The sequence below is a fragment of the Protopterus annectens genome, chromosome 5.part1 (genome assembly GCF_019279795.1).
Source record: "Protopterus annectens isolate FY-2018-M chromosome 5.part1, PAN1.0, whole genome shotgun sequence".
Classification (NCBI taxonomy): Eukaryota; Metazoa; Chordata; order Ceratodontiformes; family Protopteridae; genus Protopterus; species Protopterus annectens.
The window spans coordinates 570444397-570460174 of NC_056736.1; the positions used below are offsets into that span (position 1 = coordinate 570444397).

The 15778-nt window shown below is 37.3% G+C and overlaps 1 pseudogene; it reads right to left on the reverse strand.

Moving 5' to 3' along the window:
- Positions 1–1506: 1506 nt before the first annotated feature.
- LOC122803684 lies at positions 1507–1618 on the reverse strand (annotated as a pseudogene).
- Between the last annotated feature and the right edge of the window lie 14160 nt (positions 1619–15778).

The window sequence follows — 15778 nt, forward strand, 5'->3', positions numbered from 1 at the left end:
GCACATATGCAACAAATACTCTTGGGTAATTGGGTAGCATGTTAACCACAACTACGTAAAATACTATTTTCCAAGTTCCACACTCATATAACTACATTTTAACAGATAACAAAGCCTGTCATGATAGTATGTGATAAGATATAATATAGCTTCTGATACTGTTCAGGAGTTGTATGTCAGAGTATTACAGTTTCACAATCTATCATAGTACTAACATGTATGAACCACTGCAGACTTGCTACTGCATATTGCGTTACATGGTTCAGTGCTGTATACATACGTGCTCATTTTGGCATGCTAACAGATAATAGCTTTATGTGTATCCAGGCATGATTATACTTCATTGCATTCTAACTATATGTGATATTCTGGACATATTAACACTTGCTCCAGTGGTAAATCCTGCAGCATATGCATATTCCTCTGCAAGGCTGTTTTTTGTTTGTTTGTTTAATCTATGGAGGTTACATGGATTGGGCTGACTTAGGTGAGTGTCTTTCTTATAGAAAGTTATTCAGTATAACTCAGGTGATTAGCCCCTCTCTGTTGGGGTCAACAGATGGATGAAAAAAGAGAGTGAGCCTGATATATATATATATATATATATATAGAGAGAGAGAGAGAGAGGTGTGTGTGTGTGTGTGTGTGTGTGTATATACATATAACCATAATGTAAGCAGCATACACTGCATTAATGCACTAGATAAAAATTTGTTATGTCATTGTTACAATTAATGTTCATATGACACATGAACACTATTTGTTGCACTGCTCCTTTAACTAGGCCAGAAACTTTGGAATATAATAGTGCAAGATTTTTTTTTTTTTGAATTCCCAATTGGGTATATGTACACATAACCATAATGTGAGCAAAGCCAACATACACACAACTGTTAATTGGATAAAATCTGTTTTGCCAATATTACTATTTATTTGCCTCACAGCAAGAGGTTCTCCCATTCAATTCTCATCTAGAGTGCCTTCTGTGTGGAGTCTGCATGTCCATCCCATGGTCGAGTGACATTTGAAAGACAATCAGGTAGGTGCGTGCTTGAATGGGTGTGCCTTCTTTGAAGGTTGGGTGTTGGGCTGGCAACTCGGTACTGTAAAAACCCGGAGTTCCGCAGTGGTGACCCCTAACCAGGAAAAGCCGAAAGATAAGATAAGACTATTTCTTTACACATCACACTGCTCCTTTAATTACATCAAAGACTTCAGCGTAGTTCAGTGTACAATTTGGGAATCCAACCCATATTATGTAGTTATTGCTGTCTTTGTCTCTTAGCCATGTCCTGGCTAAAAAGGGACTTCAGACCAGTACACCTAACTGGTTAACAAGTAATGCGTGTGTGTGTGTGTGTGTGTGTGCCGCCCACACCCCCCCTAATTATATATATATACTAATAACAGGATTGCACTACAGTGGGGAAAAGGACATATATCTTTGACTTGCCTTATTGTACTACTTGTCAGTGAAATGAGTTTTAGGTGAAATGAACTTTAGGTGATAATGCAGTTGAGTTTCCCAAATCTAGGGAAATCATAAGGGTCAACCCAACTGAAAAGTGCAATGGAAAGCACCTTCTTGATCATAGTATTCCCCCTGCCAGGTATGCATATACATACACACACACACACACACATATATATATATATATATATATATATATATATATATATATATATATATATATATATATTGGGTCTATATTATAACAGCAAATGATCAAAAGATCGAATGCTGTTATATCGACCCCAAAACATTGAAAAGTAAAAAGAAAAAACAACCAAAACAGTAATTTTTTTTCCCAGGGAAAAAAAAAATCCTGTTCCCCAAAAAAAAAAAAAAAAAAAAAAAAAAACACTATTTTAAGTGGGGTGCTTCTCCCCCACACCCCTATTTAAATATACCAACTCCCCCAGGGAAAGAATTCGCTTATATACCGCTTCCTCATTTTGCATTTTCGACATTTGAAGTTCGACCAAGACGCATTTGACAGAATGCGTCTTCAGTCTTCTGACAGGAACTCTATATATCAATGAGCTGTACTTAAGCATAGATGGTAGAAAATGTTTAACTACCATTTACTCCAGCTTCTGTAGTAATTCTAAATAATATACAAAGACTGTATTTAACAAAGAAAGGCATCAAGAGGCTATTTAGAACTGTCATATCAGCTTTAAAATTCACCAATTTGCTCATTTTCACTTCCCTTCAGTTGTCAGCCAGTCTACTTCCAGAGCTTTTACTTGATTATAACTGCATGCAATGTAGGGTCTGCTGTATAGTATACAAACACATTCTGTTATTTCTGTTTACAGTTGTTCTAACAGACAATATAACCAGTAACTTACCACTGGGCTCTTCTCTCTCTCTGATGTTTGTTCAGTTTGCCTCCAGATTTAGATTCCCAGCACTGTTTGTTTAAGTCATGCAGCCCAACTGCCATCAATGTACTGCACAGACTACTTTTACTATAATCTTAGCTGGGTCAGTATAATATGTTGAAATTGAGAACTGATTTCCTAATACAAAAAGCTGAAACACACATGTTAAAAAGAATGATGCTGATTTTCCAGAGTAGTTTTATTTGTATCTAAATGTATTTATCTTTTGTTGACTGGGTTAGTCCCTCTAGGCTAGCTGCCTCTTTTCAGGTGAGATCCCAGGTGGTATTTTAAGCTACCAATGGGAAATCTGGTTAGGGAACAAGGCAAACTCCCCTATTCTTTTTAGTAGGAGGACAGGAGGGGCTTCTTGTTGAGATGATGGAGGGGAATTAATGTTTTCTCATCAAAAATGTGGCTGAGAATGAGTATTATGATGCTGTTAAAATGCTAATGTGATTGAAGCAAGAACAAACATGAGGCTTTACAAAATGAGAATGGTCAAGTTTAAGTGGCTACTTTGCAAACAAGTGGTTTGCAAAACAATATGTTTGCAAAATTTGATTGATGAGGAAGAACTTGCAAATAGCTCAACTGTGACATAGTTGAAAAGAAGTTTCCTGTTCAATAAACTGAGATGCAAGGCTTAGATTTGACACTGAAATGCATGGCAACAGCAGATGGTGAAATGCAAAGAGAGAAATAATGTGGTATCAGAAGGAGTGATGCAATGATGTTGTGAATGAACAAGGTTGGAAACGTGACATTTTCTTTTAAGAAAAGAGTTTAAGTAACAATATGAATGAAAGAAGAGACACAAATTGCTAGGTATGTTGAGTGTGGCATCTCATATGCTTTCCATTTTTCATATTAACATGGAAGCATTTGTGGATGTAATTCTTTAAACTTTTGGGCTTGCTGCTAAACGTATGACAGAATATGAAAAGAAAAAAGAAACTATTCCATGGAAAAACTTTTGTTGTGACTGACTTTAGTATGCAAATAAAAAGAATGATATTTCTACAGTTTAGACTTGACAATATATTGAAAGAGCATATAAGATATCCAACAGAATCTTGTAGTACTATTCATAATATGAAAATCTGATGGATGAAAGGATATACAAACTAGAATGTAAGAGACTTTTGTCTCTGAACATAAAAGACAAATAAAATGTAATTTACCCTGTGTGGCTATTATAAATGGGAAAAAGATACAGAAATCAGCCCAATTCATACATCTTTTTTTGTGGGAATTTTGGACATTTATTTGCAGAATTTCATAAAGAGAGGTATTTTCAATATGGAGAAAGGGGATACAGCAAAACAATGTGTAGAAAAAAGGCCTTTTTTGGTTTGACTTTGAGGAAAATAATACAGCAAGTAAAGTTGAAGTTTATGAGAATAATGTATTTGAATTAAATGAGAACAATGTTGAACAAAATGAAAATAAGAATGCATGTGATGATATCAATGGAAATGTTCTCGAAGAAATTATTGTTATACAAAAATAAGTGGAATAGAAGAGCATTATTATTTGATACAATATGCTTCAGGTCTTGGAAATAGAAGTAGCATATGAAAGTATGGAAAAACACTTACTGTTAAAAGAACTAAAGACAAAAATAATATGGGAGAAAAAGTGAAAAGAAAGAAAACAGAAGAGAAGGTACGAAAATAAAAATATAAAGAATAAATTGCAATTTGTCACTTTAAGTGTTAATCGGTTAAATTATTTAAGAGGCTTGTGATAATGAAATCAAGTGAAAAATGCAAAGTGATATGTATTTAAATAAGATTTATCTGATTAGAAAAAAAGACATTTTGGTACAGAAGAGTGCTGTGGGCTGGCTATGCTAATTAATAATAAAGAAGTAAGGATTGTAGATGTGTGCATAGTGAAAGTACTTGATATTGGTAGCTATGTGTAAAAGGATGTTTGCAGAGTTGTTTTACTATATGCTTTAATTAATAGCATAGATAAGACAAATGTTTGAGACTAAGAAATATGTGCACAAAGATCCAGACATAGTATTGACAGGAGATTTTAATTGTATAATTTACATAAGATTAAATGAAAATATGTATAGATATTAAGTGTCAACTATTGGCTAAATTGGGAAATGACAGCAGGGCAAAGAGAATATATTTATAGAAGGGTAATATAAAACAGAAACAGACTACCTGTTATATTCAAGCACTTTAAAGGAATTAAGAAATGGGACATAAATTAAGATTTATAGGTCATGTGGCAGCGTGGAGCATTTTTGGAAGAGTACTATTAAAACATGAAGTGAAGAGGGTTAAAAATATTAATAAAAGAGATAACGTATTTATGGAGATGAAGGAAATATTGTGGCAGTTATAAACTGAATGTGCTATTACGAAGGAATTTTATAAAAGCTAAACATCTTAGAGAGTAGAGTTTAAAAATAAGCTAGAAAAGACTGTGAATGGTTGGAAAAGTATCTGATTAAAAAAAGACGATTATACAAATACAGTTTTCAAATATGAAAGAGAGCTAGAAATCTGAGATGTGAAATGTTTAAAGAAAGAAATACAAATACAGGAGGAACATAGGAGTCAGTAAAGGGTGTGGCCAAAAGACCAAAGAGTTTTTGTGGCCAAAGAGTTTTTGAAAGGCAGAACAGCAGGAATAAATCTACTGTTGTCAAAAAATATTAAGAAGAATGAGAATGAAACTATGAAAGTAAAAATAAGAAATAAGATATAGGAATAATGAAGGCAAGGAAATAGACACATATGTCAAGAATATGTATCAGAAAGTGGAAGTCAAAGTAAAAAAGACTACACAGAGAACAACAAAACAATGGAAACATGAATAACATATTGACCTTCATTAATAAAAAAATCTGTCCCAGAGTATGATGGTTTAGACTATAATTTTGCAAAAAAATATGAATAAAACATATAAGGAGTTTTTTTTTTTTAAATGTTAACTAAATTGATGGAGGGTGGGATAAAATAATTTTGTAAAATAGTAGTACAATGCATACAGGAGAAGGGGAAATAAATAAAAAAAAAATGGAAACATATAGCTCTGTGTAATACAGATTGTAACATTTTTATGAAAATAATACAAGTGTCATAATCAGAAAATAATAATGGATATGGTTAATGAAAGTATTTACGGTATAAATGATAAAGCGAGAGAAATTATTAATTATAATAAAAAATAGATATTATTAAAAAAGGGAAAGAAGGAAGCTAAAATCGTGTCTGGGTCTTAACAAAAGTGTATTGTGGAGTTAGCCATGAGCAACTAGGTTTTGGAATGTTATGGGGACTGTGTATAAAATAAAGAAACTGAGAATGCACATTAATATTCAGAAATACAAGTGAAAGTAAATTGGTAGTTAGGATAGAAGATAAGGACATGAGGAAGGCTGAAACAAGAATATCCAATGAGGAGTGTTACTTTTCTAGTCATGAATGCTAGTATGGAAAAAGTAAAAAAAAGTTGGAAGGAAATGAGAAATAGTACAAGATAAAATCCTACCCTTGGCTATGGTGTATGCAGATGATATGATTTTTGTAGGAAAATTCTGAGTCATATAAGGGATATTACAATGGAAGTAGTTCAACATTTTAAAAATAAATCTAAATAAAAGCAGAAGAAAAGGATATGGAGAACAGGTTAAAGCAGGGAGGTTATTTTAAGGAAGTACAGATTCAAGTAGTAGTAATAGTCTGTCAAAATAAAAGTACTGAAAAGGAAGGGCATATTATTTTTGAAAGAAAGAAAATTGTGAATATTGAAGGTCATTTAAAGTTTGACTTGCAAAAAAAATGTATTTAGTGAATGGAACAATAATTGTCATTATCAGTTATATCTATGGGGTGTATAATTAGTAGGGACAAATATAAAAAAATAATTGTGCAGATACTGTTTTCAGTTTTATGTGGGTTTTAGATGAAATTATGTTAAAAAGGGAGGCGATACATAAAGAGACAAGAAAAGGAACTTGGGATGTTGAATCTGGTTGTATTTCTACATTTATTTGTATATATTACAAGTTAGAAAAGGTCTTTACTGGGAAGGATTATAAGAAAGATATACAAAGATGTTTGAGAGAGTACAGAAATAGGAAAAAGAAACAGGAAGACTGTAGATTAAAAGTATATCACAAGATAATAGGTTTGTGGAAATTGTGGTATAAAATAATAATAATTTGTATTGCATTCAACCTCACAGACAGCATTGAAGCCTCTGCACTACCAGGCTGATTTTTCTTATTTACAAACTGCTGAAGATAGTCCACTGTTCCAAATTTATGTAGGCTTTCATTTTGTAGTTTTTCCAGGAATGTTAAGCTCCAGATATATATCGGTTCTCTCCATTTCTGTCTACCAAGGATATGCGAGATTGTGGTAGCCAGGTCTTCTCTACAGTCTCAAAGTTTGGAACTCTGTGTCCTACCAAATGTGTATGCTACTAACTTTTATGCATTGCCCTAAAAGATCTTTCACGGCATTTCTACCTGCAGATATAAAAGCAGCATTAACCAATGATCCTTGACAATATAATGAACAAAATACTGTTTCTGTGACTTAATAATCTGTTAACGCACTGTACTGTCTTTTGATGCCATTATTGTGATTTAAGAAATGATGATTCTTGGCTGATTTAATGGTTTAATGCTTATGTTTTTATTTATTGATGCTATATTTAATTACTATAAATGTTATTGCTATCTATGGTACTGACTTTAAAAGCAGGCAGATTACTGTCCAGTTCTAATACTGACTGCAAACTTCTTCTTTTTCGGCTGCTCCCATCAGAGGTCGCCACAGCAGATCAACTGTTTCCATTTCTTCCTGTCCTCTGCATCTTGCTCTGTCGCGCCAACCACCTGCATGAACTCTCTCATCACTTCCATAAACCTTATCTTAGGCCTTCCTCTTTTCCTGTTACCTGGCAGCGTCATCCTTAGCATCTTTTTCCCAATATACTCTGCATCCCTGCTCAGCACATGTCCAAACCAATGTAATCTTGCCTCTCTGGCTTTGTCTCCAAACCTTCCAACCTGGGCTGACCCTCTAATATACTTATTCCTAATCCTGTCCATCCTCGTCACACCCAGAGCAAATCTTAACATCTTCAACTCTGCCACGTCAAGCTCGGACTCCTGCCTTTTTGTCAATGCCACTGTCTCCAACCCATATAACATAGCTGGTCTCACTACACTCTTGTAGACCTTCCCTTTCACTCTTACTGGTACTCGTCTGTCACAAATCACTCCTGACACTCTTCTCCACCCACTCCATACTGCCTGTACTCTCTTCTTCACCTCTCTTCCACACTCACCATTACTCTGAAGTGTTGATCCCAAGTATTTAAACTCATCCACCTTCACCACCTCTAATCCCTGCATCCTCATGATTCCTCTATCCTCCCTCTCATTCACAAACATATATTCTGTCTTAATCCTGCTGACCTTCATTCCTCTTTTCTCTAGAGCATATCTCCTCCTCTCCAGGGTCTCCTCCGCCTGTTCCCTACTCTCACTACAGATCACAATGTCATCTGCAAACATCATGGTCCACGGGACTCCTGTCTGATCTCATCTGTCAACCTGTCCATCACCATTACAAATAAGAAAGGGCTCAGAGCTGAACCTTGATGTAATCCCATCTCCACCTTAAACGCATCCGTCACTCCCACCGCAGACCTCACCGCTATCACACTACCCTTGTACATATCCTGTACCACTCTTCCATACTTCTCTGACACTCCCAACTTCCTCATACAATACCACAACTCCTCTCTAGGCACCCTGTCATATGCTTTCTCTAAATCCAAAAAGACACAATGCAACTCCTTCTGACCTTCTCTGTACTTCTCCATCAACACACTCAAAGCAAACATCGCATCTGTAGTGCTCATTCCTGGCATGAAACCATACTGCTGATCACTAATCATCACCTCCCTTCTTAACCTAGCTTCCACTACTCTTTCCCATAACTTCATGCTGTGACTGATCAGTTTAATCCCTCTGTAGTTACTACAGCTCTGCACATCACCCTTATTCTTAAACATTGGTACCAAAACACTTTTTCTCCAGTCCTCAGGCATCCTCTCACTTTCCAAGATTTCATTAAACAATCTAGTTAAAAATTCCACTGCCATTTCACCTAATCACCTCCATGCTTCCACAGGTATTTCATCTGGACCAACAGCCTTTCCGTTCTTCATCCTCTTCATAGCTATCCTTACTTCCTCCTTGCTAATCCACTGCACTTCATGATTCACTGTCCGCACATCATCCAACCTTCTCTCCCTCTCATTCTCTTCATTCATCAGCCCTTCAAAGTACTCTTTCCATCTGCTCAACACATTCTCCTCGCTTGTGAGTACATTTCCCTCATTATCCTTTATCACCCTTACCTGCTGCACATCTTTACTAGCTCGTTCCCTCTGTCTAGCCAATCAGTACAGGTCATTTTATCCCTCCTTAGTGTCCAGCCTTTCATACAACTCTTCATACACCTTATCCTTAGCCTTTGCCACCTCTCTCTTTGCCATGCACCTCATCTCCTTATAATCTTGTCTACTTTCTTCATCTCTCTGACAATCCCACTTCTTCGCTAACCTCTTTCTCTGTATACTCTCCTGTACTTCTTCATTCCACCACCAGGTCTCCTTGTCCTCCTTCCTCTTTCCAGATGTCACACCAAGCACCTTTCTAACCATCTCTCTTACTAGCTCTGCTCTAGTTACCCAGCTATTCGGTAACTCTTCACTGCCACCCAGTGCCTGTCTTAACTCTTCCCTGAGCATCACCTCACAATTACCATTTTTCAATTTCCACCATTTGATTCTTGGAGCTGCCCTCACACTCATCCTCCTTTTCTGGATCACCAATGTCATCCAACAAACCACCATCCTATGCTACCTAACTACACTTTCCCCTGCCACCACTTTACAGTCTCCAATCTCCTTCAGACTGACCCTTCTACATAAGATATAATCCACCTGTGTGCATCTTCCTCCACTCTTGTATGTCACCCTATGCTCCTCCCTCTTGTTAAAATAAGTATTCAACACAGCCATGTCCATCCTTTTCACAAAATCCACTACCATCTGACCTTCTGCATTCCTTTGCTTAACACGATACCTACCCATAACTTCCTCACCCCCTCTGTTCCCTTCACCAACATGCCCATAGAAATCTTTCCAAATCACTGTCAAAAATTATATTATTCATTAATCGATTGATTGCTTTCTCTGTTAACTGGTTGGTGTGGCATATCCAAAGAGAGTATTTTCCAGTTATGTCCTGGGTTGTACAAAGGCAAAAAAAGAAAAGAAAATGGAAAAATATCCCATCAACATTCCCACCGCTAACCTGATATATAGCATTTATAGCAAGAAATTATATAAAGCAGTAATAAATGAAAATATTCCTTCACCAGGTACAAATACTAATGGAATAGAGGAAAACAAGCAAATTCTACATAACATTTAGAGTCATCGGTCACCAATCACGAGTGTGAACTTATCCCTCTAACATGTGCTTCTGTTAAGCCTTGATGTTGGGGTGCTGTGAAGAGTTTCTGTCAGAGTATCAGCTTTTTTGCAAACCCAAATGTCTTTAGAATATTGTCTAGAAATTCTCATGGTAGATAGCCAGAAGTTCTTTTCACATCAGTCATTATTTATTTATTTATTTATTATTTATTTCACGTTTGATTACCAGGGAGGTATGACTGAGCATGGAAACTCCTTTCAGTGCAGCCCCAGGCAGAAAAGCACCAAACAATCAAAGTTACATTTAACTTAACAATACAATACATTTGATGTATTACATTCAGGAGATGCAGTTAACAAACACAATACATTTGCTAGATTTATTATGTTCACACCATGTGGCTGATTATACATACAAGGTGTATGATTGTATCTTGCCATTGACAGTAAATTTAATTCACAGACATGCACAGATGGTTAAATAAGGCTAAAATGAGACTACTCAGACATAGTAGAACCATGTACATAGAATTATAAACAAAACATATTACAGAATGTGCTTTACATAGTCTATTTGTTTTAGAATGTTATATGTATATGAAATAGTGTCAAGTACAGACAAGGAATGGGGTGTAGTGTGGATTACAGATTATGAGTGTCGGGAAGGAGTAGTTATACATTATAAATAGGTGGGTGACAGAAAGGGACAGGGCAGACATTTAGGAGGTGACGTACCGATGACTAGCCAGGGAATATGCAGTTGCAGATCTAGTTTGTTCCTAAATGTCCAGGGATTTGATACACAGTTCAGACAGAGTGTGTCACCTGCTATATTGTGTGATTTGGTGATGGGAGCAGAAATTTATCTTTTGAATGGAGGACTTTTTTAACCTGGTAATACTGGAGCATTCCTTTAAGTGCAGGATATTTTTCACTGTTGTGAATCATATAGTGTGTTAGCAGGAGTTGGTTGAATCTGAAATGATCAGGCAGTTCTTTCCAGTTGAGATTTTTAAGAGCTGTGTAGTGATGTAATTCATAGTGATTGTTAGATTCAGACCTGGCTATTTTATTGCAACATTGTTCTAACTTTTTTAGGGTGTTGCATTGTAAGTGAGTGAAAAGTGGGGTGGCACATAATAATGTTGGTAAGAGGTAGATATTTGGTAGAGTTACTCTTGTTTGATCAGTTAAGAATGATTTTAATATGTATAGTAGATTGAGCTTTTTGTGTCTGTTTTAATAATAATTTGGAAATAGATGTCAAACTTCATGTTATTGTTTACTGTGATTTCCCAATAGTTAAGTATATGGGTACCTGTTCAATTGTTGCATTGTTTAATGAGGAGATGGTGAAAGAAGTGTTGTTGCAAGTAACTGTTTTAGGGGTGAATAATATTTTCTTTTTTTGGGAGGGGTAGTACAAGCTCTAAATTCTCTAATTATGATTCTGTGAAAGAGAAGGAGTCTTGGGTTATTTGCTGCAGATTTTTTTAGGTTAGGAGCAGCACAGACGAGTGTTGAATCACTTGCATATTGAATTAATGTAGCATGTTTAGTGGCAGTATGAAGGCCATTTATACATATGTTAAATAGCAGAGGACCCAAGATTCATCCCTGTGGCACTCCAACTGTGACAGGTAGGAATGGTGAGTATTCTTGCTGACATTTAACTGCTTGTTGCCTTTCCAGCAGGTAGCTGCTGAACCAGGAGATAGAGGTGAAGGAAAGGCCTAAAGTGTTAAGCCTTTGGAGTATTTTTTTCATGTGAGACTCTATGGAATGCTTTTGATAGGTCTAAAAACAGGCAAGAGACCAGATAACTTGAGTTTCTGTTTTTACTGATAAGATTAATAAATTATAGAAGAGCTGTATTGGTACTGTGATTTGAATAAGAACCATTTTGGGTGGGGGAGAAAAGATCATTGGTGGTTAGGTACTGGAGAAGCTGGGAATGAATATACCTTTCTACGATTTTAGCTTATTGGGACAAAATTGCAATAGGGCTATAGTTAGAATAATCTATGGATGGATCACCTTTGTATAAGGGAAGTATGTAAGCTTTTCTCCATACAGATGGCATACGATTTTCTAGGATAGATCTGTCTATTAGGATAGGTATGCTGTGGCATCTATAGCTACTTTTTGTAATCAGGAGAAGTACTGTCTGGTGCTAGGCTGGTAGGTTTTAACTTTCATAGGTGTTGTTTATCGTAGATATGGGGATGGATTTGAGTGAAAATTTGGTTATATTTGTGTTAGGCTGGTTGAGGAGCTGTGATGTATGAAATGACTTATTTTTGATAAAAGAGTACAGAGATCATGGTTGTTATGGTAGCTGGGGACAGATCTGATGATAATTTGGGTTGTGGGATGTGGCCTAGGTTTAGTAACATTTGGAGGGATGACCACAATAATCTGGGACTGTATTGTTGGGACTGTTGTAGACTGTAATGGTGGTGTCTTTTGTCTAATTTTATGCTATATGTGATGATAGAAGGTACTGCTGGCCATGCCAGAAGTAGGGCAGTGGGTGTATAACTTGTGCCAAAACAGCTAGCTGGAATTTTGTAAGTAATTATATGTAATTTGTATATCAAACTGATTTGTACAGATGCTTGTGCTGAAAATGTATTTGTGAGATTTGCTTGTGTTAAAATGTATCAACAGTGCACCCTGCTGGAATGAAAATAAATGTACATGGATTACTGTAACTGAATTACATGTATATGTTTTAATAGAGGACACTGGGACAGCAAAGGTTAACCAGCTAGCTTACTTAGAAAAATAAGAGAAATGTAAATGAGTTGTTAAACCATTAAAACATAACCCCACAGTGCTGAATAGGACTGGAGATGATGGGTCTGGAAGAAGCCTTTGTTCATTAGTTCAGTAAAAACAGGGGAAGCCCCAGCCACTGCCATAAATATTTAGATGTGTATTGTAGCAGTCTATGCTAAATTTCTGTCTCACCTTCAAAGGAGGATACTGTGAGAACCTAGAGTCAGATGACCAGATGGGTTCATTCTGCAAGCCATCTTGGATATGATATTTTACCGGGAGTAATATCTGAGTATTGAGTGTTCTGTTTTGGGGAACCTGACTATAAAGACTGCTCATGTATTTTATTGTGCCTTGCTCTATCAAATAAGTTATTAGGGAATAGTAATTCTCCCAGATTCAGTCAGGAATTTAGTGAAGCGTAGCTTAGGTATTGTTTTTCTTTATTTGTCTGAGTCTGTTCATCAATGTTTTTTTCAATATTTCTCATGATTTGGACTCTGTGGTTTACTGTGAATATAAATGTAGTATTTTTTGTTCTTTTATTATTCATTATTAAATATATTTAAAACTTTTATTGTGGCTGGTCCTTGTAGAAAGTATTTAACCTTTGAGAGTGCTTATATTTATTTGGTGACACTGTGTGGAGCACCTGAGAAGGCCTTGGTCAGCTACTACAAATTGTATTAATATTACACAGTATAACTGGACACCTTTTGTTAAGGGCCTTAGAGTAGCTGATTGTGGAGTGTCTGGTAGCGGTGATAACTAACTTCTACTCTGGGCAGAAGGGGGCACAGCAGGTAAATATGTGCCACCCTTTCCCAGGTGTGTATGTGTGTGAAAATTAAATCTTAAGGAGTGTGTGTGTGTGTGTCAGCTACTTGGAACAGGGACAAGAAGCACTGAGTTCACAGAGAGGGTGTTGGAGGGCTTGGCTTGGACAATCAGCTGAGGACCTAAACCTACAGATGTACCAGTGGGGAGTCTTACTGGGGACCTGGAGGGCGGCAGATATAGAGAAATCTGGACCCCGGACTGAGTATGTTCCCTGTGTGTTCTTAAGAGAAATTGGGCTTGATGTAGAGAGGTCTGCATCTGAAAATACTGAGTGCATCCATTTGTATTCCAAGTGCATGTCCCTCTCCAGTATCAGTGTTGAGGATTCAGGCATCTTGATTACTGGCCCAGCATGGGGATGTCACATATTGGTGAGCAGTGGTGGGATATGAATTAAACTCCTGTAGCTTCTAAGCAGTTGTCACTAAAAAATATGTACTCTCAAGCAGCCACAAAGTAGACATTCAGAGTTTCATATCACAATAGTTTTATTTACTTTCGTTAGCTTAATTAGTCAAGGAGAGCAGGCAAGGATGTCAGTACAGGATTATGGCAAGCTGACAAGGAACCAGTTGGCTGAGATGTGCCAAACCAGAGGACTAGTGCATGCCAATCTGACTAAAGGAGAAATGATTGCAGCCTTAATCACAGCTGCAGCACAGACCAGCAACCAGGAACACAACCAGTCTGGCATTAGGGATGTACAGGTCTCAGAAACAGGACAGTTCAACTTTTCCTCAGAGGACTTAAAATCTGTCTGGAGTTAAAGAGACTTGAACTGGAGGCCAAACATTTGAAAGTAGAAACATCAGAGAGACTGTGGCATTTGGAGGCTGAATAAAATGAGAAACTGCGACATTTGGAAGCCAAAGAAAATGAGAGACTGCAGTGTTTGGAGGCTGAAGAAAAGGAGAAGCAGCATCAACATAAGAGGGAGATGCTGACTCTTCGCCAGGGTCATGGAAGTAATGAGGGATGGAATAACAGAACCCCAGAAGCAGTAAAGGTCAGTAAATTTCTGCCACAATTTACAGAAGGTGATAATTTTGATAGTTTTATTCATATATTTGAAAGTGTGTGTAAACAGTATAATGTTGACCAAGGGCTCTGGGTACGGTTCCTGACCCCCTTACTCTATGGTAAAGCTGTAACTGCTGTTTCTAAATTGTCTAATATTGCTTGTTTAAACTATGACAAAGTAAAGCAATATTTACTTGAATGTTTTAAGTTAACACCTAAAGCTTACAGAAAACAGTTTTGCGATCATAGACACAAGGCAGATGAAAGTGTGTGTGATTATATTGCTAAGTTAAACACTTGTTTTCATAGGTGGGTGAGTCGGTATCAAGTCACCACTTTTGAAGGGCTGGCAGACATTTGGTGAGAGAACAATCCCTTAGCACTTTGTCTGAGGACATGAGAATATGGTTGTCAGATAAGGACTGCAACTCTGCAGACGAATTCTGGAAAAAGGGACATCTATACTTAGCAAGCAGGGTAATCACTGCACAAGAAAGGGATACCCAGTGCTGCATACAGATATAAGGGAACCCATATTGGGCAGCATAAACCACCCCAACAGAATCCGCCAGTAGCAAGGGATACCACTAGTTCAGGTACACAGCCAGGACAAAGGGTTAAATGTTTTAAATGTAACCAGTGGGCCATGTAGCATATAGATGCCCGTGGAGGCAAGGTGGTGAACACAAGGTGGGGAAGCCAATAAGTGAGAATAGCAGAATGGCAGTGGTAAATTGTCTGGAGACAACCGGGGTACCAAACTACCACAAAAGGTTATATCCTATCTTAGTGGATGGAAAACAGGCCACTGCTAAGAGAGACCCAGCCTCTGACATAACCATTGTGAACCCTGTAATGGTTAAAGAGGAACAGTACTTACTTCAGCAGTACACTCCAGTTAGAGCTATAGGAGGGATCTCATTCCAAATGCCTTTGGCCAGGGTTCACCTTGATTGGGAGGGTGGAAAAGGAAGCAAGCAAGTAGGTGTGTTTGAGGATATCCCTAAAGAAGGATGTCTTGATAGGGAATGATTTTGATATTGCAGTACCCTGTGTGCATGCAGTGACATGCAGTCAGGCATGGAGACAGGCATGTGTGTCTGGTAGTCTGGGGAGACCCAGACAGAATACATCCCTGAAGCCTGGACTAGTGATGTGGCTAATTCAAGGAGGGATCTACCCTGTACCAGTGAGCATGAAGATGAGCAACTGCTGCTGGTAGGTACTGCTGTTCTCTTGGAGAGGGTGACTGCAAGGG